The 24869-nt window shown below is 32.6% G+C and overlaps 1 protein-coding gene and 1 long non-coding RNA gene across 3 annotated transcripts in view; one reads left to right on the plus strand and one right to left on the minus strand.

Moving 5' to 3' along the window:
• The window catches only part of LOC141456347 (thyrotropin-releasing hormone receptor-like), a 210911-nt gene that overhangs the window by 117693 nt on the left and 68349 nt on the right, over window positions 1–24869 (plus strand). The gene's annotated exons all lie outside the window — the stretch shown is intronic.
• Window positions 73–9607, minus strand: LOC141455734 (uncharacterized). The gene is made up of 5 exons (XR_012459418.1): window positions 9153–9607; window positions 8823–8883; window positions 6724–6827; window positions 5106–5175; window positions 73–5027 (listed from the first exon to the last, which is right to left on the minus strand). It is a non-coding gene; the product is annotated as an uncharacterized lncRNA (long non-coding RNA).

Below are 24869 nucleotides of genomic sequence, written 5' to 3' on the forward strand. Positions count from 1 at the left end.
TTGATGCATTTTATTTTAAAAACCAAAAAAGATTTTTTTCTTAAATAACGAATAAGAAATAAATCCTTAAAATGTTTAAATGATGAAACCGATTTGAAAGTATTCTAAAAGATATTGAGAAATAGGAAAATAAAGTGACGGCTAATATATTACATCTAGGTGTGAGGGGAAGCGTGACGTGGATAAAAATTTCTCTCTGCTGCACTCAGGAAATTATTTTACCTGAACAAATAATAACATATGTGCAGTAATAACCTTAATGTTACCTTAATCATAAGAACTGAACAGGAGATTTAGCCAACTGAGATGATTACTTGGCCCGAACTTCGCAGTGAACACTGACAATCCATAAATTACTTCTAAGATCGTTATAGACGTACGCAGTGGAACTACGAAGATCTGCCAAATTCTTGTAACTCCAGAGAATGCAATATTCAGAGGAATCGTCAATGATCCTGTCTATATTTTCAATGAAACCATCCATAAAGTACTAAAAGAAACTTTTATTTCCTAATCCTTCAGCTTTTAGCACAAGCCTTTTTCACTTCCAACCCTGACAACGTTGAATCTCGCCGTTGAAAACGTTGATGGCTGTGTGATCTCCTAATGTGACCTCTGGCTTAATCTCCTTTCAACACAACTTCATTATCCGGTATAAAGAATTTGTAAGTTGCAGATATTAACCCTCAAACCACAAGATGAATTTTCGTGACACAAACACTAAGATAGGGTCGAATCCGACCCGATACTATATTTTCTTGCTTACAATGAAAAACTCAAATATAATTCAAAATAACACATTTATTTATACACAAAATGTATAAATTTTTTAATAAATTGTTTAATTTTATGGCACAATTTTCTTAGAATAGACTAAGACATGAAGAAGTGGACTTGAAAACGGAACTTTGTCTCAATAAAAATAAAACAGTATACAAAATGCTTGAATGAAAATTACAGTAAAATAGTTGTGTGGTAACAAAATTATTTGATTGTTTGTCATTATCAGTGGGAACAAGTAGGACATATAACAATTTTATGTTCTCCACATAACATGCGTTTACACATTGAGGCATAAAGCATTCCCTTTCTCGTGAGGAGTCACAAAAATCACACCTCCTCCTTTCTTATAGTGCCTCCCTCTTAGGATCCTCTGAGGTGTACCTTTTTCCAAATCTTCTTCTTTTCCCAACATCTTTCCAATCGTAAGGAGTAATTCCTTTGGAAAACGCTCGTTTTTCAGTCTTTTTTCTACAAGAAGATGCGTCAAGGCAAACGCAAGATTCTTGAGAAACGTCGAACGTGCATTTCCAGAGTAACTTTCTTCATTTTTATTCCACTTGTACAGGCGAAACGTATAACGTTAATACCAAGGTCGGGTCGGATCCGACCTAGAATCTGACTTACTGAAGCAAATACAAACCTTGAGCGCGGAGTGTCACTTACCGAATCGGCGGAAAAAGTTTGGTCTCTTCCTAAGGACTCACAGAAAGGGTATACCGAGTCTAATCGCTAAAAGTTAATTGTGAGGGGAACAATGGAAATATGTTTTCGCCTCGGGTCGGATCCGACCCGCTTCTTGTGGTTTGAGGGTTAATATTTCGGACAGGATGCATTAAATAAACATAATGTTGCTATAATCAACTGCAAGTTAAAGAAAACATAGACAAAAAAAAATCTTCATTTGAAATCGTAAATGATTAATGTGAAGTGAATTGAAGTGAAGTTTTATAAGGTAAAATAATTTTTCACTTTAGAATGTATTCGGCGAAGTTGGTACGTATAAATTTTATTCTAGATTCTACCAGTTTGATAAATTTCGGTGAGCTTAAACTTAAAATTTCCTTTAACCGAAACAAAGTTTTAGCCAAATTTTCTCTAAAAATGAAGCCAGAAATATTTTCCGTAAATTTTGCCTTTCATTCACTCGCTAAAGAATAATTAATGATTACTTTCATTTGAAATATTCTGCCAGAGAAAAAGATTTTTGAGATAAAACTTACCACAAACCATATTACTTTACACAAAACTTAAAAATCAATTCAATTAAATAGTTATTTATTTAACAAGTGTGGAAAGTAGTACTTTTCCTCACGCGAGGCAGGGTTTGCACGTACAAGCGAGCGAAGCGATGCGAGTGCAAGTGCAAATTGCCGAGTGTGAGGAAAATACTTTACACTAGAGTTAAATATTATATTTTTTCTGCAACCATTTATTAACTAATAAATTACTTTTTGTAAAGTAATTTATTTATTATAAACATTTATTGATATATTACAATTATTTACATTACTACGTATTTACATTACTTATTACATTTTCTGCTGTTTCTTTTATTGATGGAGGAGTGTTTTCTAAACAGGCATCACTAGAATCCATTTTAAATTTCTATAAGGTAACACTATAACCTTTTTAACTGTTATAATTAAAAATATCTAATTATTTATTAAAGTATTATTTTTATTTCTATATTCCTTTCAATTTTTATTTTCTTTTTTATTATTCGTTTTTAATTATTTAAATAAAATAAATTTAAATAAGCTTATTAGAGTTTTACAGAAAATATTTATGTTAATAACAAAACTTCTTATATCAAGGAAGCACAATAAAGTTTTTCCACTCACTTGTGCGGAAAGTGACACTAATGGGAATTTCCCCCCACTAGTGTGGGAAGTTGGGCATTACACAGCTGATTTTAATTGAGTAATGAGAACTTCCCTACATGGTTGCAGAAAAATGTATATTTAAATTTAAACTTTTGAAAAAATTGCTTTTGCTTGTTAAAAATTTTTTCAAATTGCCATTTAATTGCTAGAGTTCTAGCCCGAATATGTGCGTTTAAAATAAAAATTACAAACAAAATATTAATAAAATATATTATAGAAAAGCTTGTTAGGGAAGGGGTTAGCTATGCGGTTAGCGTATTAGATTCCTACGCTGGAGGTCTCGGGTTCGAATCCAGCTGCTGGCCCTTAGATTTTCTCTTCCTAGGTGCTTCTTACACTGTCCGGTGAAGGGCAGTATTGTCTGTAATGAAAGATAACTAATAGGAGGCCGGCAGTGCAATGAAAAAAGTTCCGGGCGCCAATAACCTCAGATGTTGACGCGCCTTAAATCACTTAAAAAAAAAAAAAAAAAAGCTTGTTTAAAATGATCTCCTTTAGTGCTTTTATAGTACACGCTAATCCGCATTTACGTTAATATACATGCGTTACTAGTGTTTAAGTTTAACTAAAATTAATACGACTTTATATTTATGAATATTCAGGATTTTCTGATTCAAATTAGGTGAAAATTTATCAATTTTGGAAAATTTCTTGATTTTTATTTGTAATAACTGAATTCGTGAAATAAATCTTCTCTAAACCAGTTAAATGAATATAATTTAGCTTCAAGAACTCTCCAGAAGCATTTATTTTACCAGCCTCTACCACTGATGACGTCGCGAAGGGATTAGAGATGAGTGCGGATGTAGAAGGATATTAGAATATCAGTGAAAGGAGGGAACAAACAATTTTGGCAATAGATTACTAAATTCATAATGAAAGTTAGTTTGAGGTCATCAAGTCAATAACTATATTTGGTGATCGAAGAACAATTTTGGATCGTTAAAATGGCAGTGATGGTATAGAATGTTTGGCTGACATCCGATATTCAAATTTATAAAGTCAAATTGGTTTCATTAGGTTTCTGCAACTGTCCTTATAATGGTATCTTCTAAATATAGAAAATACGAATTTGCGTACACAAATTTAGTCTGCCAAGTGATTACGGAACGGAAACCAACAATAACGTTTCTGTGAGAATACTCGGGTTATAGTCCTTCTTAGAGGGTCAATCACGAGTGCGGACTTATCATAGAAAAGTCTGGAATATAGGCGTCATCTGCGGAAGGAAATGCGGTTTAATTTAAAGAAACCGGAAAGAACTGGCACTTTTAATTATGTTCATGATCTTCAATTGATAAGTCCCTTGATTATCATCCTTTTAATGCAAGAAATTGCAAGCTAAGTACTGATATTTGATGATCTATACTGTCAATTTTAATAAACATTGACTATTATTACAAAATATGATATTTTTCATCTTTAATAATCAAAAATATCTGTTAAAATCACATGGTTTAAGAAAGGAAGATTTAATAAGGTTTGGAAGGAAAACCGAACTCTAAATACAATCAGTGTTTCGGCAATTTCAAGAAAGATGCCCACTCTGTGTTGTTTTGTTGACAGAAATAATAACAATGTTTAGAAGTAGATAGCATTGATGACAGATGGTATTAAGGCTGCCAAATTCAATGTTAAGTTAAATTGAAGTATCATAAAATTTGAAAAAAAACGTTTTTCCCAACAATAAAATAAGGTTTATGTGTGTGTTCGAAATTTAAAGATAAATAGGTTTAATTGGTTTTTGATCGAGAGCTTCTATTAGTTTATGGCATCCTTGACGACAGTTCTAAACTTGAAGTTATGACCAAGCAGGGAAAATGGAACGAGATCTTAAGCATAAACAGTTCCTGAAAAAAAGTAGATAATTATATTGGGGGAGAAATTTGCTGACAAGAGAGTTAAAGGTAGGCCTTACGAGAATAACGATGAAAGATTAGGATAGAATCCCTAGCGGGAACAATAAGATTGGTGCGGGGCACAAATCAATGCTAAAGATGGATGGGATCGCTTCTCTCCACGCCTCAAGGCACAATATAAATAAGGAGAAGAAGAAGAGTTTGGCAATATATTACATTGGCATGTTTCAAAGAGCTGTTAAATAAAAATACTCATGTCTAAAAAATACTACTGGGTTTAAGGAAAAAAACTAATGCTCTGGTATGCAGGGTTGTAGCATGAATATTGAGGCAAGATGCACTGAGATGCAAGATGACTTCGCTTTTTCTAGCATCTAATTTAAGGTTCGCCGCATTAGTTTTGGGCTATTTACCATCGTCATATTTTCATCTTCATATCCTTTGCAGGCAGTGTTCCCTTTTTTAAGTGTGTGCAGTTTTTCCAAAATAAACAAATTTTGTGCTGCAATTTAAAAAAGTGCATATAATAAAAAAAAAAGACAATACAAGAACAGTATTAATATTCAGCCAAATTTTGTACCTTCTTATACGCATTGAATCGATCTTACAGCATACCACACATTACAACGGAACACAATGAAAAATCTACCCTAAAATCAAGTCAAATCATTAGTTCGTGAAGACAGAATTTAGCTGATTACTGTGGCTTCCCTTTTCCATTCAAATGAAAAATAAGAAAATTTAAATACTTACAACGTAAAAAGCGTTCTCTGCTTATAATTTTTTCAATTAAAACATTTGTCAAAACAAACAAACAAGAACAATTCACAATTGAACAATTTTAGAATTTAGGATTACATTTTTATTAATGGCATTTATTTAATAACTTCTCTCTCTTGTCTTTTGGTTTTAACCATTCTGCATAAATTTACAAAAACATTTGTGCGCGCGAAATATTTTTCATGTGCGCTTTGTTTAAAATTTATGTGCGGAAAACCACAAAATCCAAACTCTAAACATCCTTTTTCCAAAAATTCTCTTAAGAAACTATATAGCTTGGAAGAGCTCTATTTTAGGGTAATACTGTCGATAAGAATGGTGTAGCCTAACTTTGAAAGATTCTCTTTTAATTCCCTTTTTTCCTTCAATTCATTATTAATAAAATTTTCTTAGAAGCTGCTCGTTGAACAAAATAACCAAAAAGCACATTAATTACAACGGGTTTACGTCATAAATAAACAAAATTGAAAGATAAACTAATTTTGTTAGAATCAGCATAAAAGATCTAATTTGATAATGTGACTCCAGTATCACTCAGAACTTTCAAAACAATGCTAATGGTAAGTAGAATTTCCACTGTTGTTTAATCTAACAGGTTCTTTGTCTTTGAACGGTCAAAGCCAATTATTGAGAAGATAAAACCACTTTTGCCATTAATTAGTCTGTTTCCCTTATTCCATTGATAGCACTTCAAGTGTCACAGTCAAAAGTTATATTCAATTTAAAAATATATATATTTTAATTAAATATCTGAAAAAGATATAAGATCTTCTTTATTATTTAAATATTTACTTGTGTTACAAAAGGTTGAAAATCTGGAATAGATTGTCTTACTTCAAATATTACCAAAAAATTATATATATTTCAAAGATGGAACGGAGATTTTTAGTAGATAAGCCGTTTAAATCCTTGAAATGAACTCACCACTTAAAACCCACTTTATTCGACCATTTATTTATACAAGTTTTAATCTTCAGAAATGGGACAAGCGTTTTTCCTTACAGTAAAGCCTTACTTTTTTATTTGTACGTCTGCATTGTTTTCAAATTGTACCCAGAACCTTAATAAGTCCAGAGATAACTAAGTATCAACAATTCTATCTATCCCCGCTCAGAGTGCAAGTTCTTGTCTTAGACAATAGCTTAATAATGAATACTCTACCTATATCTTAAAAGTGTACAATTTAAATTGATTGTTATATGATGGTGATATCTAAACAAGCTGATCCATGTGTTGTTATGGCCTTGAACACTGATATTTTTACATTGAAGACAACCAATACTCGAAGATGGATGATAGTCTACAGCATTATGAGACCAAGAGGGTATGACAGGGCGTTGAAGAAATTCGTGCCAGATATGTAGTTTAAATGGAATTGTAGCTGGAATTGTCCCTATTAATATGATGGTAAAGGATACCTTTGAATGCAGTACTGTCAGGAAACCTCTTGGCCAGCTGAAAGATTCCTCTCCGAGTGCACTTCTTTCCGTTTACCTTCCTTTTGGTCCGAATTGCCGATGAGCTGCAAAGAAAAATAAAGCTTGTACTGTGAGTGAGTGCAGATGCCTGGACGCAATTCCAGGGTCTGCATCTTTCTAGACAGGAGTATATATTATGAGAATACAAATAAATACAAAACATCAATTATCCATTGAGTAGCGGTACTTCCCCTTGATGAAATTTCTTCAAATTTGACTTCAGCAACGCTTACAACCCTCTTAAAAAGTGCCCACAATATATAGCACATACACTGTACATATACATTTACAAACTGCATATAGTACAAAAATTATCCTTTAGAGCAGGGATCATCAAAGAGATCGATATGACCCCAGGGGTCGATAATATAATATAATTAGGGGTCGATCCGATCTAGGGAGTCGATTAGGGATTGATCCGATCTAGGGAGCCGATTAGGGGTCGATGAATATCAATGTATTATATTACGATTGAATATCCAAACTTTGTATTGCGCCATTTCCCTTTTTAATTGCATTTCCAAGCAATTCTATTTTAACAAAGCAGAGAAATAAATTGAAAGTGAAGCTTCCAGGCGATTTAAGACTGAATCTAACAAAGTTCGAGCCAAACATTGCTAATCTTGCCAAACGTCATCAAGCACATCCTTCTCATTGACTTAAACAATAATTTGATTTGGTCAAAATAAATTAAATATTTAAGAAACACATTAGTTGTTTTTTGTTTTTTTTTACATTCCTTGATATAGTTTTATTTACGTTGAATATCCAAAATTACTGCGGATCTTGACTGATCGTTTATAGAAGCAACTACCAAATAAACAAACTATCCATTAAACTCAGTACTACTCAGCCAAAGTACATAAATCCACACAAACCCTACCACTTACCCTAATATCATATCTGTAATAAAGTGAATCCACTAAAAACACATTAAACTATAGACAGGCTTGCACAGTGAGCTTTCCCACATCTCTCTGTGGCTGTGTTCCTCCACCTTATAACTGTAACTGAATCACTAATTATAAAATAACAATTTATACAACTTGTATGAGACTAGGTGTAAAAGAAACCAGGAGAAATAATATTCTAGAATGAAATGGCGAATAAAGGTGAAAGTTTTTCATCTGAACTGTTCTCATTCTGTACAAAATGCAAATTTTTCAAGTCATTTGCTGACGTATTACAAAAAAATTGATATATTGTTCACCGAATGCTGTAAACTTATAGCACTTATCACCAATGCATTTATTGTTTTGCAAGTTTGGTCACAGCCACCGAGAAACGGAGACCATAAAAAGGGCTATCAATATTCTTAATTCCGTTGGGTGACAATAGATACCGCATGCGTGTAGATTCAGCTCTTTCTTGTAAGCCCAGGTTGCTTATTGTATCATAATCATTATCACAATTGCGATGTAGAATCTGAAAAAGCTATTTTTTTTTATGTTGACTCTCTAGTGACATTGTAAAACTGAATTCTCACTGAAAACTAAAGCAATAATAGCGAAGGCAATGTGTCGAAACTTAAGCAAATGTTGACTACAGCAAAGTAATTTTTTTTTTTTAATTTAAGGCGCGTCAAGATGTTATTGGCAGCCGGAGCTTTTTCCAGTGCACTTCCGGCCTCCAGACAGTGTTCTCTTATTAAAAACAACACAGTGAGCTGTGAGAAGCTCCTAGGCGCAGAAAATTTAAGGGCCAGCAGCTGGATTCGAATCCGAGATCTCCACGTTGGAAACCAGAATTCGCTAACCACTCAGATAATCCGTTCCGTTATTGCCACTATTATTATTACTATCTTTATTGATGTTAATTATCTCCTCTTTTACTTTTTCTAACTTTACTTGAGTAATACCACTATAGACGACCTTCACTACCAAGATGGTGTCGGCCAACTCTTGCAAAATCTAATTTATTCATTTTTACTCAATGTATTGTTCAATTCTTTTACCCTTTTTTGAAAATAGCTTCGAAGATTATCAGCAAACTTTTATATACATTAAAAACACTTACTTACACTCTCAAACTGTACTTACCTCTTTTTTGTAGAAATGTTCGAAGATGCCTAGGTTCTAGCATAGGTTCTCTTCAAGATTTCTGTATAATATTCGGTTTCACATCATGTAGCAAGATAATAATGTAAACATTAATAATAATAATAAAAATATACAATTCCATATTACATAATTGAATTAAAGTAAATTAAAGCAGGACTCTTGGTCAATAGACCATCAGAGGTGTTGACCTTGATTAAAACAAATATAACATAAATTACATACTTTTATAAGGTGTAAATGATTAAATTTCAAATCAAATGCAAACCAATACAAAACCTGAATAGGAATAGACAACATATAAATACTTACAAAATATAGAACTTATTTCAACATACAAAATTATACTGATATTTCTTTTAATTAGATTACTTTTGCTTATAAAATTCCTTAATTAAAAACTGAATTCTCCTATCATAAACCGTCTGTAACCAACCACCCGCGATAATTATAAATTTATACAACGCCTGTCAATTTTTCCCGTTTAAATACAAAATAAATTCTCGATAATTTAAACTTTTACTTTTGAAACACATGTATCTAAATTAGCACGGGACAAACACCAACAAAATGATAGGTTTTTTCTATTTGTTTAAGATTACATAAAGAACAAAGTCGATCGATCTTCACTTCTGTTTACTGCATAGTTCAGAAAATGTAAACTTTAATATGTTGGTAAGAATAAAATATGACTCAAATGTTATTTGAATCATATTTGTGACCTTGATAATAAGAAAAAGTCGCGTTACTGTGTACACCAGTTTTTTAATTAGGAAACAGTTTTTAAGTAGTGTGATAAACGTTCACTAGAAACTTTAGAACTCCTTTTTTTTTAAGTATAATGAGAAAGTTAGTTTGCGAAGTTAATGTCTATTTCCAGATAAACAAGTTGATTCAACACAAATTCAATGGTTTAATACTCCATTCTCCAGATTAATATTAAATGACAGAAATTGAAGTTTACCACATTACAATCAGGAGTTTGGTTATTTGCTTTACACCAGCGATCAATTTGGCCAAATAGAGCTCTCTATTTCTGTAGTTAATCTATAGATCTCTGCAGATAATACATATAATTTGTAAGAACAATTAAAAATTTTCGTGGTGTACGAAATAAATAAGAATATTTGTAATAAAAGAGTATTTTCTGTTTAAAGTATTTTGAAAAAAGTTAGTTTATGTTGTCTATAAATTTATACTTTGGAATATAACAACAACCCCGCTGGTGGTTTCGACCAAGTGTACGTCTATTATTTTAATTTTATTTCTTTACTTTTGCTATCATTTGTAATTTTTTTTTTATTTTGTTAAATAAAAGACTATAATAATAATAAAAAACTTTTGACGTAAATACGTAAATATTTCCTATAATAAAATTTCTGAAACTTAAACAAAATCCATTGAGTAATGATTTGGTTCTTCCGGTGGTTTTGAAATTTTGTTACAACTCGGAATTTAATCAAGACAATTAACCATTCTTAATAATAAAATACGAAAAGTCATTTATCCCACTGAATTGATATTTTTAAGAAAAGAATACATCTTCCAAAAGGAACTTCTAAAAACACTCACGGGATCTTCAAACTGATATTTCTGGTCTGAAAAGGTCGAAATCCGAAATTTTACTCGATCGTAATGCTTTCCAGGTAAATTAGAGAAATGGTGCTTACTTTGACTTCATGACTTTGACAATTTAGTTTGACGATATGAAGTTTTACAATCTTTGTTAAAACTAAACGTTGCTGATAGTGGACACTTTAATGCTTTATTCCTCGGATATGTTTAGAACTTTGGAGGCCATTATTATTATTATATTAAGTTGCAACTTTAACTTTTACTTATTTTATATCAGTGAATGTTATATTCTACTATAAGTTTAAAGCGAAGAAGTTTCATAGAATTAACTTTTTAGGAGTTTAATCATATTAAACAGGATAGATTAAAATTCTGTGGTAGTTCAACGACAAAAGGCCAGTTGGAAAGGACGCACCCTGCATCCGAACGCTATCTCCATTAACCTGATTTGCCTCTGATAGCCTACAAAGAGACCAGGTGTCAGTTTAGTATCAAGGATGATAACATAAACAAAAGAGCACTTTCAACGCTCAGATAATTCTAATATCTAGTAGGCTGCCTAAATAACTAAATTTTTGGCCTTCTAAATTTAATCTGTGAAGTAAATGCTCTGTTTAATGCATTCTCTTGCTAAAAGTGACCATATATTTTCAAATATCTGTACTCTATTCTAAAGAAAATGTAAAAATATTGTAAATCTTGTCGTTTACGAAAGTTAGCTTTACTCCTTTTCCTGATAAGAAATCGAGAGCGGAGTTATTAAAACTGTCCGGTAGGACAGTTGTATAAGGGTTGACCATCAAAAACTGCACGAAAAAGCGTAACGTTGAAAAACACCCAACTTTGACAATTTTTTTCTCTTTTTCTATAAAAGATAAAATTCCCAAAGTTTCTTTAAATCTTACTCCAAACCCTCCTTTATAACTGTAATTTTTTTGCAACCACCCAGATCTAATAGGTTTCGAGAAAAAAGTTGCCAAAAATGAGCAAAAACGGCTTTTTCAAAAAATGTTCTTGTTCTTGTTCTTCTTGTTGTTGTTCTTCTTGTTGTTCTTCTTGTTGTTACCTTTTTTGTAAACAACGTAGCGCCTAAACGCGTGAACCGATTTTCATGAATGAGGTGTCATTCGATTCGGAATTTTATGTAGATGTGCCTTTTGGGGGTCTCGACGCTGTACATCGAATGGGAGAGGAGTTAGCCCCCTTTATGTAAGGCCCCCTCCAAAATTATTATTACTAATAACTCTGAAAATCTTGGCCCGATTTTGATAGAATTTGGTAGGATGATAGAGTTAGGGCTCCCCTACGTAACAATAAAGCGACGATCTGCTCTTACACTTGTTAAGGGGAAGTATAGCAATCGTTTCAAATTATCGATACGTGAACCGATTTTCATGAATGAAGTGTCATTCGAATCGAAATTTTGTACAGATTTGCACTTTAAAAGTCTCGACGCTATGCCTCATAAGGAGGGAAGTTTGCCCCACCCAAATAAGGCCCTTTCTAAAACTATTATTACCAATATTTCTATAACGCTTAGTCCGATTTTGATAAAATTTAGCACGAAAAAGTGATTAAAGCTCCTCTTCGTGGCTGTGAAGTGCCATCATGCTCTTACACCTACTAAGGGAAGTACTGCAATCGTTAAAATTATCAATGAGTGAACCGATTTACATCAATGAAATGTCGTTCGATTCAAAATCTTTGCCTTTTAGGGAGAAGTACTGTAATCGCAGTTTATTTTTCTTGCTCCTCTTAAAAGGAAGTACTGAAATCGTAGTTTAATTTTGCTATTTACGTACAAATACCTTCCTATTTTATTCAAAACGCTTTCTAAAAAAAATTGTTATTGAGGATGGTTTGGAGACCGCAACTATAATCATTCTTTAAAAAGATCTCTCCAGTGGTAGTTACGGTTCCGATTTAACACCTTATCAGGTTATAATGACAGAATAGCTTATTCCAAATTTTAAAAAATCTGTAAAGCAGACGTAACTTTGCAAATAGACAAAAAGGAAAATCTATCCAAAAGGTACAAAAATCTCCTTAACAAAAACTTACAGTTTTAAAAGTTAAGTATAAGGGTTGATTAAACGCCAAAAGGTACACAAATCAGCAGTTCCCAACATTTCATTAATACTTCATTGATATAATTTAAGTAATTTTACTGCATTAACTTTTCCTTCACATTTTTTAGAATTTATTAGATGTCACAGACCCTTATGCTGGCCATTTTCGTCTACAAAATATTTACTCAAGTAGCACACCATTTAACTTAGATTGACTGTAATATCTATTTATCTATAATAATCAAACTATTAATCACAGGTGAAAAAGAAAACGTTATAATAAATATTAAAAAAAATAAGAGGCTAAAAAATTCATAAACTTTTTTAAAAAATGCTTACACCAACTTACATCAATGATTTTATTTATTTATTTTTATTTTTAAATAAAAATCATTGGTTTAAGTTCATTCTTCGATTAAAGTAATTGTTATTTTATGTAGTAGTCAAACGTTTGTAATAATAAGTAATAAATAATCTGGCTTTATCGCAAATAATATAGTTTTCTTCAATTACATTCTCAATCTAGGTGTTCTTCCCACAATGTTATATATATGTAATATAAAATAAAGAAAATAAAGATATGCATATTTTTAGGACAGCTAATTATTCCAGTATTTTACCATAAGTAAAATTAGGGGGACTAAATTAAATTACAATTGAGAAATGAGTAAATATTGTTGAATAATCTACTTGTTATTAACTGTGTTATTTGTGCTCACGAATATTTCGGTAAGACGAATTCAAGACTGAAATATTGTTTTGAATCCTCTGTGATTCAAATTTAAACAGTAGTCGACTCTAACTTAGTCTTTTTCTACTTTAACATGCATGTAAAAGTGACTACTCAGAATAAAGGGCATATTAAAGATAAATCAGAAGAATAATTTGGAATAGAGTTAAAATAAAGTACCTATTTAATTACGAAGATATAATATACATTTTATCATAATTGTAACAAAATAATATTATGAATGAACTGGCCAGCATAAGGGTCTGTGACATCTAATAAATTCTAAAAAATGTGAAGGAAAAGTTAATGCAGTAAAATTACTTAAATTATATCAATGAAGTATTAATGAAATGTTGGGAACTGCTGATTTGTGTACCTTTTGGCGTTTAATCAACCCTTATACTTAACTTTTTAAACTGTAAGTTTTTGTTAAGGAGTTTTATTATTATCTCATAGGTCCATCATTGCATCAGATTTTTACAATTTTTAATAGACCACTTCGCTATTGATAACATGAGACCAGCAAAAATGATTTATTTGATACATATTTATTTGAAAGTTCTACGTGATGTGCGATTGCTATAGAGTGAGAAAAGGATGCGAATTTAAAAGATAAATACCAATACAAAACGGGTATGAATTGTGGAGTGTAAAGGATAATAAAATATTCAGTAAAATCCCACAAAAAAAGTAGGCCACAGTATAAATTATACGTAAAATGGCTACATTTTGTATTTTATTGACAAGTGCAACAGAAAAAAACCATGGGAATAAAAGTGTGTTAGAAATGTACTATTCGTTCAATAGATAGCAGCATTAGTTACACAAAATCTGGAATTCTAATTCATTTCGATTCTTTTTCTTCTTTTTTAACCAAATAGGAATTTAAGAATGCTTCTCCAAGTTTTGTTTACAAGCTCTAAAGCACATTAATTTTATTAAACATTTTTATTTATTTTATTTTATTTTTTCAAGACACTACTTGATTAAACATACCACATTCATTGTGTGTACTGTTCTTTCCTGCAGTAAATAAATGTTTTTCTTTTTTAATGTGGCAAAAACTATTGCGAATTTAAACTTTTAGATTTTTGATAACATAAGTAATATTATTTAAAAAAAAGTTTTTGGTTAAAAGTTCCCTCAGATTAATAATATAATAGCGTTTAAATCGCTCGGAATACGAAAAACTGGAAGGATACGCGATCAGAAATTAATTTTAACGTTTTAGGTAAATTACAACCCAGATTAGTTGGATCTACTTCTACAGTAGAAGTTTATCACAAACATAAATCACTGACTTAAATAGTAAAAGTTGGTTATCTTTACATCTACACTCGCAATACATATTAAAGAAATGATTGCAAATGACTAAAAACGTGATTTGGCATCTATTGTCAATTGTCCACACTACTTCATTCAATCGTCAATGGGCTAAAGAATGGTAGATCGCTTGGATAATGTGTTACAACCAGTTATGCGTAAAAGGGATGCCAAATGGGAAATTTGCGTAATAATATTTGAAACCAGAGTGAATAAATCCGCACATATATTGATGTAGTCCATGACGACCAACCCTTATACAGCTATCAGACAGTTTTGATGACTCACAGTATTTTAATTATTATCTCCTGTTGAATATTAAAGTTGTCTGTTAAAAAACTCTTTAAAATTGAGAACTTCTCTGTAATATTAATATTATTATAACTCTAGTTGAAAAACAAATAAATAAATGAATAATAAAAAGAAATAGCGGTAATAAAAGTCTGTAAACAGTATTGGCGTTATAAAAGTTCTATTGTTAAGCTTCTTTGGATTTAATTTCTTATTTTATTTTTTTCATTATTAAGGATCATAAGTGTAATAATTTAAGCTTTATTTTACTATATTTTATCGACTACTTGCATTACTCCGATTTGTTGTCAAGCACACTCTTAAATCAAAATCAATAAAAAATATAAATTTTAAGTTGTTTATTCTAATAAGTGAATCTATTGTACGAGGTGTGGCTATTATGTTAAATAACGAGACTGATGCTGCTACAGAAGAACTATGCATGCGCCAAATCCTAACGACCGACAGCTGTGCAGCGTAAAGCCTTCTCTTTCGATTGCAGCGTCTCACGTGCTTGTAGAGAAATCTGTCTGACCGGAACCATCGTTTGTGTATGAGGTGTTAGATTCGTTTTGCCGAAAACATGATACTATACATGTAGTAGAGCAACGAATTGTCGTGAAATTTCACATGAAACTTGGTGAAACCGCTACTGAAACTTATCTTTTATTAAAAGAAGTTTATGGCGATGAATGTTTATCACGTGCGCGAGTTTTTGAGTGGTTCAAGCGTTTCCAAGATGGCCGAGAAGACGTCGGAGATGATGACCGCCCGGGTCGCCCTTTCACATCCAAAACGGATGAAAATATCGATTATTATTAATCAACATTACTACCGTAAGGTGCTTGCTCAACTCCGTGAAAGAGGAAGGAAAAAACGACCCGATTTGTGGTAGAACAAGTCATGGGTTCTCCATCAAGACAACGCGCCGGCTCACATTGAATTGCCTGTCAAGACGTTTCTAGCCGAGTACAACATCCCAGTTTTAGGCCATCCGCCTTATTCGCCTGACCTGGCTCTATGTGACTTTTATCTGTTCCCCAAAGTCAAATCTGCATTAAAAGAAACACGATTTCAGTCTGTTGAAGCTGGGAAAGAAAAAGCGGCACGCGTCATGCAGGAGCTCACAGAAAAAGACTTCCAGCACTGTTTCGAACAATGGTAAATTCGCATGGAGCGTTGTAGGGATAGAGGAGTGGTGTATATTGAAGGTGATAATAACTAAATATGTATACATTTAAAATAAAATGTTTTACAGCATCAGTCTCGTTATTTAATAGCCACACCTCGTACTAAATTCCTCTTCTATTATTCGGCTTCTGATATGAAAACATTATTGTATTTGAAGCGAATTATATTACTGCTGTTTAATTTTTAGGATCACAATCGAATTTAAAATGACTACATACTTAAAAAGACTTATTCACATATCCATTTTATCCGTCGTAACACGCATGTATATATTCGTAGTATCCCTGGCCGTTTTCGAACTTTAATTCATCACCAGAGGAAGATTACTCAGTTTGGTGTCGACTTCACTTATATTAGATGTAAGTTTGAAACCGATCAGGGATGAAATAAACAAGGGGTCTGTCTCTAGGATGGATAAAATCAACGATATTAACCATTACTGTGAACCTGACCACATTTTCAATTTTTACTCACATTATTAAGTGCGATCAAAAATTTGTGCAATACTGACAGAAATTTTAATAGTTTCGAAATTAATCACGATGTTGCGCTTCAATTGGCAATTCCACAAAGTTTATTACCAGATATACGCAGATATGTTAAATTTTTCAAATAGAAAAAGAGGTAAATACTACTAAAATGATGCAAATAATCTGGCATTTACTATTCCTGTTTTTTCGTTCTTAACAGTGATAAATATTAAACTAAATCTGGTGCCATTTTTCCTTTAAAACCTCATATTTGAGAAAAATTTGTTTTCTAACCACATTCCTTTACTTTTTCATAATATATTGAAATCCTTATATTCGCGAATCGCTAAATCCTTACAAAACCACAATACACATGTACAGGTACTTATCATATGAAAATATTATTGGGAAAAATGTTTAATATCTTATACCATCTTTGTAGCGAGTTTCCCGGATGTTTTTATTAAGGGAATAAGTAATAAGTTTTCATTTCAAGATGCTTTTATGTACATTCCATTTCCACATATAAATAATCTGGCTTACCTCATAATAACTAATTTCTTATGCTTCTGAAATACTACATCTAATAGGTGGAGTTCAACATGAAAATACAAATATTTTAGAAAATGAGCGAAAATCTGGTGTGATACTCCTACAACTTTTATTTACTGCTGAACAATTAGCGAGTTGTTGATTCATAGGAACATTTTTACCCGCCAAAAATGCCCAAAATTAAATTTTGCAGAAAAAAAAATGTTCAAATAAAAGCTTGATATAATTATGAAGTTGATAAAATATTTAGAAAACGTCTAAATAAATCTGAGAAACGAGAATAATCTATTGAGGAGTTGGCTTCTGGTAGTTTCAGATTTTGGCGAACCCAGAATTTGATCAAGGTTGTTTTAACCTCCCTTTATAATATAAAACGTGCAGACGTACATTAGACTGAAATGGTACTTTAGTGCAGGGATGTCAAACTGGCGGCCCGCGAGGTAGTTTCTTGTGGCCAACTTTGTTCTGAAATAAAATGAAAATAGAAAAACTTGTTATGAACAAAAATAGCGCTTAGGGGAGCTGGGACACTATCGTACTCACAATTCCCTCCCTCGTTAACCCTTTAGCTACTGAAGACGAGTATACACGTGGCCCAGTGCCTTACCTGGAAGGTCTGCGGGCGTGTATTTACACGATGACTCAGTTCTGGCGACGTTTGGGAAGCGATATGTCTGCCACTCTAAATGGATTTCCAGAATGATTCGGTTTTAAAAGACAAAAAGAAGTAGGAATTCCCCAAAATAATATTCTTACGTTCTCAGTCTTTGAATCCAGATATAGCAAAACTTGTACGAGGGAAATCGCTGGCAAGTTTCGGGTAAAAAATAATAAGTTTTATTTCATAAATTCAATTATACAGGGTGAACCAGTAAGTAGTGTCCATAGGTCTACTGTGTGTAGTACATCTAAAGTGGAGTTCAATGACGTATTGACGGACGTCATATTTTCGACTGTTCTTGAGTGACGTCACTTTGTGAAGTGAATCTTGCCTGTAGCACCAATTGGCCCGGCCCGTTTTCAAATTGAGTTTGACACCCCTGCTTTAGTGAGAAGAATAGCCCGACCCAATAGATTTTATAATGGAAGAGTGCCGCAAAAATTTGTCATAAAAAAGTCGAATGGAATGTTTTAAAAAAAAAAATATTTAAAGTTATTTTGAAAAGATCAAAGAAGTAAATTATCCTATCAGTAAAAGCTTGTAGAAATTTTATGAAACACGGAAATTGGTTCAGTACATTTAACTCTTTATAACGTGTTTGGCACAAAACTGTACCTTATGTTCAAGTGGTCCTTCAAAGGAAAGCCGACCACCCTCTCTCGTACGATCTCCTAAACGATTTTTAAAGGGAAAATGATTGAAATAGAAGTAGTGCTTCAAAAAAATCTTTGGAGTTATTAAAAAAAATCAATCAATCAATTAAAATAATAAATTCTTTCTGCGGTACATCCGGTAATGGGGTTTTGTTAGCTGGGTGCAGTCAGCTCCGCAAATTGGGCCCAATCTAAATATAAAGTTTCAGCCTCCTGTTTTTAGCTTTTGAGATACTTGGTTCATTTATTTTTTCTAAAAACCACTTTCACTGACTCAGAGAGAATCTTAAAACGGATATTTCTACTGAAAACGCAAAATCAAAAATTTGACCAATCGCAACGCTTCCTTTATACAGGGTGTTCATTTTAAGGCGGCTCAAATGCATTTCATGCTTAAACGGTTGATCTGAGCAAAAAAATAGTAGAGGAAAAATTTGTTGTCCATCACCTCTAGTTTCAGAATATATGACTTGATTTTAGATTCCTGTCCGCATACGTGCGACCAAAAGTAAAAGTTTGCTGTTGACCCCCATTTTCATAAAAAGAGTATAAAAAGTTATGAAAGAAACCGGAAACCGCAGTTCAATTTCTTCAAAAATTAAAGGTGCTAGGCCATTTCAAAATCGTATATTTTCTATTCATATTTCAATTTTTTAACTTATCAAAGAGAAAGAAGAGCACACGATAGGTCATTTTTATGTATTTTTTCATCCCCTTTCTACTAAAAATATTGCCAAGGCAGTAAAGCTAGTATTTTTCTTAATATCTGGAAATAAGTAGTTCTCCGAGTGATTTTCTAAGAAAAATCTAATGTTAAGAGCTTTTGATGTTCTGTTACATCTGTTACAAACAAGAAGGTTTAATAATTATTTGGTAATTTTGGGAGAGTTGCGTTTAATTACCAAAAAAATTGGAAACCTCCTGCCACATATTTAAGTGATCAATATCTTTCATGTAAAGGATCAAAGTTATTCCTTAATTTATCAAATAATGCACTTTACTCAACTTGTGAAGCATGCACTGAGCCTTCCAAGGTGCCTCCTCTGGCTTGCAAGCCAGATTAGCCTGGAGGTTATCAACTGCTCTCTATATCTGAGAAGCAAATTAAACGCAACTCTCCCAAAATTACCAAATAATTATTAAATCTTCTTGTTTGTAACAGATGTAATATTAATTTTTAGCCATTTTGTGTAATCTTGAAAATATCTAAAGCTCTTAACATTTGATTTTTCTTAGAAAAAACACTCGGAAAACTACTTATTTCCCTGTATTAAGAAAAATACTAGCTTTACTGCCTTGGGAATATTTTTAGTAGAAAGGGGATGAAAAAATACATAAAAATGACCTATCGCGTGCTCTTCTTTCTCTTTGATAACGAAGTTAAAAAATTTAAATATGATTAATAAATACCAGATTTTAAAATGGCCTAGCACCTTTAATTTTGAAGAAATTGAACTACGGTTCTTTCATAACTTTTTATACTCTTTAAAACTGTGTATATGATAATGGAGGTCAACTACGAACTCTTACTTTTGGACGCGCGTCTGCCGCGTATGCGGGCAGGAATCTAAAATCAAGTCACATATTCTGAAACTAGAGGTGACGGGCAACAAATTTTTCCTCTACCAATTTTCTGCTCAGATCAACCGTTTAAGCATGAAATGCATTTGTGCCGTCTTAAAATGAACACCCTGAATATCCAGAAGAGGGTCGAGAGAGAGGGAGGGGTGAGAAGTAGAGGGAAAATGGAGCCAAAACAAGGTTTTCTTTTTGTTTTTCCGAATTGAAACGTCACATTAATAGGTCACTAGTATTTCAATTGTAAGGTTCAAAGGTTGGCTGAATTGCCAAAACGATATAACCAAAAATAAAGCAACAAAAACGTTCAAAGACCTCTCTCTCACAAAGAACTCTTTAACCATAATGGGAACCATTTTCTGTTTTAAATGTTAAGATAACTGTTTAATTAAACCCTAAGGTAGAGTTGACAAAGTAAAAAGTTCTTGTGAAAAAAGTAAGATAAAATATCAGGTCTAACAGTGGGGAAGGTACTGGGGTTTCTCCCTAGAATCAAAGGTCTTCTTGTCTTTATTAGGACCTCTAGAGACACCACTGGGTTTGCAGTTAGCCATACATTTATATTCTGAAGACGAGGAAGCTCATTTAGTGATAAATAAAGACCTCCCTCAAAGCGAGCTATTTCTCATGGATCTTACTAAAGTCTTTCTTTTCTTTTTATCACTTTTATGTGATAAATTCTCTGTTTATTGAACACAATACTTTATTTCTTGCCAAATAGTGGAGATCGGAGAGTACGGTAGGTTGAAATATTTATGAAGTTTTAGCTACCGGCAGTACCATACACAAATAAGCCAGCAATAAATTGCCTCTCTTCGTGGTTTGTGCAGGTATCCTGAGGTTAGCAAGGAATGTTAAAAAAGTTTTGGGTAATGTTACATTTTATTTGCAGTAATATAAGACCCACATATCTTTTCCCCAGCTTCAACTTTCCGTATCTTTTCTTTATTATTTTATTTTTTTTTTTCAAGATAATTGGATTTTTTTATTTGCTAGAAGGCTATTAAGTTTGCATTCAAATGAAATAGTAAATATAATATTCTTCGTGAAAAAATATGGTTCAATTAATCCAAACAAAGTAAGACAATAAACCAATCATGATGAATTTGATACTCAAAAGTAATGCTAATTATTTTTTTTAAATTAAAGTATCTCACGAGGGATATCTAAGGGTTCTGTTATTCTATTCAATCAGTAAACGTCGCTATTGCTTAATTATTAAACTAATATTTAGTTATTTATTTCATTAATAAATATTGATGCTAAATAGCGATAGTTGTTGCGAGTGTAGACCACTGCTGGACAGCATAAATCTTCTATCTGTAAGATATGGGTTGTTGTAAAAAATTATTGTTATAAAGAAGGATCTGCCCTATATTTTAAAGAAAATTTGGGAATTTATATCTTCTATAGAAAAAGAGAAAAAAAAAAGTCAAAGTTGGTTGTTTTTCAACATTACGCTTTTTCGTGCAGTTTTTGTCAATCAACCCTTATCCAGCTGTCCTACTGGACTGTGTTAATCTAAAATACCCCTCTATATGTCTGTACAATTAACTGTCCAATAATTATAATTCAAGGCCTTCAAAAAGTTAGTGCACCTTTATACAAAAAATATATATGTATATTTGACCATCATCGCTTTCTAGTAAACTGTATCCTATAGCTAACTGCATTCTCTACCTCTTATTGCCAAATGTTGACTCTATCAATGCTTAATGCTTAATACTTTACTGTTGTCGGTTTTCTGTGCACGTCACTGACGGTGGCGGTAGGAGTTTTGATTCAATTGCCTTCTGAAATAAAAGATTTGCCTACATTTTTAAATCTTATCTACAACTTGTTGTTATTTGATTTGATTTGATCAGAGAACAACCTTAGATACAATGTAATTCCGATTAAAAATGAATTTAGAAACATTTACTGCGATACAGTAATTTTCCTTAGAAGTAATGGGAAAATTAAAATAGTTATGAAACAGAAAATCCTTTTTCCATTTTCAAAAGATCTATCTCTGCATTTTCATTTTAAAGAAAATTGGTTTCTAAGAGATGCTTGAAGTTTCACAAATAACAACTAATGTAATCACTGCTTTTCAGTTAATAGCATTACTTCGATCTAGTTGAGTAGATTTCCTTTAGGATCCAATAACTGAGCTCCCCTATGTATACAAATCTCCAGTTTTAACAAATTATGCGTACATAAAATAGTAAAAATTGGTATTTTTCTCATTAGCCTCAAATATAATAAGATAAATTTTAATTTAAACAATTAATTATTTATTAAGGTAATAATTAATTACATGTAAATAGGTAAGATATTATTTTTGAGACCAATAAAATAAATGAGTAATGCCCAATTTATTTACTTTATTATTGCGTAATTTAAATAAGTGAAGAAGATTTTCAAAATTAATAACGCGGAGCATCTCTAACTCATTTAAAGTTTGTGTGTTTCAGACAAGTTTCTTTGAAATGATATTGTTGATTTGTTAAATTCCCTTTTTTACTTGTCTATTTTTCTTCGTCGCACAAAACAATTTAGTAAAAAGCTGAAAATGGCTGATGTAAAATGATAATAAAGTAAAGCAAAAAAGAAAATAAATAAAAAGCAGTAAAAGAAAAAAGAGACTTGTTAAACAATCATTACAACTTACAGAACAACTGACCTGAGTGAGAACATCCGGAAGATAGTGCATCAAGCGTTGTTAACTTACACACAAATAGAGCCGTATAAAAGATTGCAAGTGGAACAGAGGATCTGTTTGCATGCAGTCCAATATATCTCCATTCGCATTCACATTCTATCGTTCTGCTCTGAAATATCAACTCTATGGTCTACAAACCACTTCAGCAATTTATTTGTCTTTTGTGCAAATATTTTTGAAACTACGTTCATCCACATTAAATGAGTATGTCCTGATTTAAACTTATATATTACTCATATATATGTGGCTACTGATTTACAAATAAGATGTTTAAATTACATCTATATTTTTATTTGATTTGTTTCCGATATTTGTGTTCACGATTTCAAATAAATGTAAAGCAAGAGAAGAATAATTTATATAAATAAATAAGGTTATTTTTATTTTAGTTCATTAGAATGATAAATTAAGTTGTAGTTACTTCATTTGTATGTACATTCTGCTTTGTTATGTACGAGTATATGAATTTTGCAACAGACCTCAAAAACTTTTAGTTTAGAAAGTCCGAAAATAAATTTAGAAATAAAATAACTCATAATAATAAGGTTTTCTTAGAAAAGAAATTAGCTAAAGGGTTAGCGGCTGAAATCCAACTCGGAGATCCCTGGGTTCGAATCCAGCTGCTGGCACTTATATTGTCTCTTCCTAGGAGCTTCTCAGAGTTCGCGTTTCGGTAAAAAAAAAAAAAAACTGCGTTGCCAAGCCAATGACTCCAAAAAATAAAACAATGTTTTCTACGAGGGTCGTTTGAAAAGTCCGTGCAAAGTCAGAGAGATAGCACTACTGGCGCGTATCGAGGTTATGTTTAGTTAGTAGCATCTCTTGGAAGAACACACACGAAGTTTCAGCCAGATTGGTCTATTTCTTTGTGTTTGGCATTCGTTTGAATCGAGGAAGTCGAGTGATTTTCAAAAAATGGACGAAAAAGAATTTCGTGTGTTGATTAAACACTACTTTATGAAAGGCAAAACGCCTCAGGAGACTAAAGAGAAGCTTGATAAACATTATGGTGACTCTGCACCTTCGATTAGAACAGTTTATAAGTGGTTTCAAAATTTTCGGAGTGGCCATATGGGCACAAGTGACGCTGAACGTTCTGGACGCCCTGTTGAGGTTACTACTCCAGAAATCATTGATAGAATCCATGATATGGTGATGGATGACAGAAGAGTGAAGGTGCGTGAGATTGCTAGTGTTGTGGGCATCTCGAATGAACGGGTACATAATATTTTGCATCAACATTTGGACATGACAAAGCTATCCGCAAAATGGGTGCCGCGATTGCTCACGCTTGACCAAAAACGAAATCGTGTGAAGTGTTGCAAGGACGGTTTGCAGCTGTTCCAGAAGAATCCGCAGGACTTTAAGCGTCGTTTCGTCACTGTGGATGAAACATCACTACACTCCTGAGACCAAAGAACAATCTAAACAATGGGTTACCAAGGGGGAATCTGCGCCAAAAAAGGCGAAGACCGTTCCTTCGGCCGGAAAGATTATGGCGACTCTCTTTTGGGATTCGCAAGGAATAATCCTCATCGACTATCTGGAAAAGGGTAAAACTATTACAGGTGCATATTATTCATCGTTTTTGGACGCACCAGCTCACACCTCAGCAGTTGTGGCCGCAAAAATAATGGAAATAGGGTTCCAACTCGTTTCACATCCCCCCTATTCTCCAGACATGGCTCCCTCGGACTACTATTTGTTCCCTAATATGCAGAAATGGCTGGCGGGAAAAAGATTTTATTCAAACGAGGAGGTGATTGCAGAAACGAATGGCTATTTTTCAGACTTGGACAAATCCTATTATTCGGAAGGGATCAACAAGCTAGAGCAGCGTTGGACGAAGTGTATAAGCCTAAAAGGAGACTATGTTGAAAAATAAAAAAGGTTTACCCCAAAAAATTAAGTAGTTTTTATTTTTTCACGGACTTTTCAAACGACCCTCGTATTAACGTTTAACTACCACAGCAGGTAATTAGTATGCGCTCTAATCTGAGAACAACTATAGTTTTAATCACTGAACAGCGACCACCGACACCTTGCTGAAGGTAAATTTTTGGTTTTTGTTACGTTCCCTCCGTTCAAGAGGAATCACCATACAACAAATTGAAGGTTAACATTTTTGTAAATCTTAAATCTATATTTCCAGTATAAATTCATTTTCAATTATTAATCAAGGTCGATAATTTTACCTTCACTAACAGCAGAAAGAGAAATAATGTAATTAAC

This window comes from Rhodnius prolixus, unplaced genomic scaffold (assembly GCF_049639745.1).
Source record: "Rhodnius prolixus isolate KJV_2025 unplaced genomic scaffold, Rpr scaffold_4, whole genome shotgun sequence".
NCBI lineage: Eukaryota > Metazoa > Arthropoda > Insecta > Hemiptera > Reduviidae > Rhodnius > Rhodnius prolixus.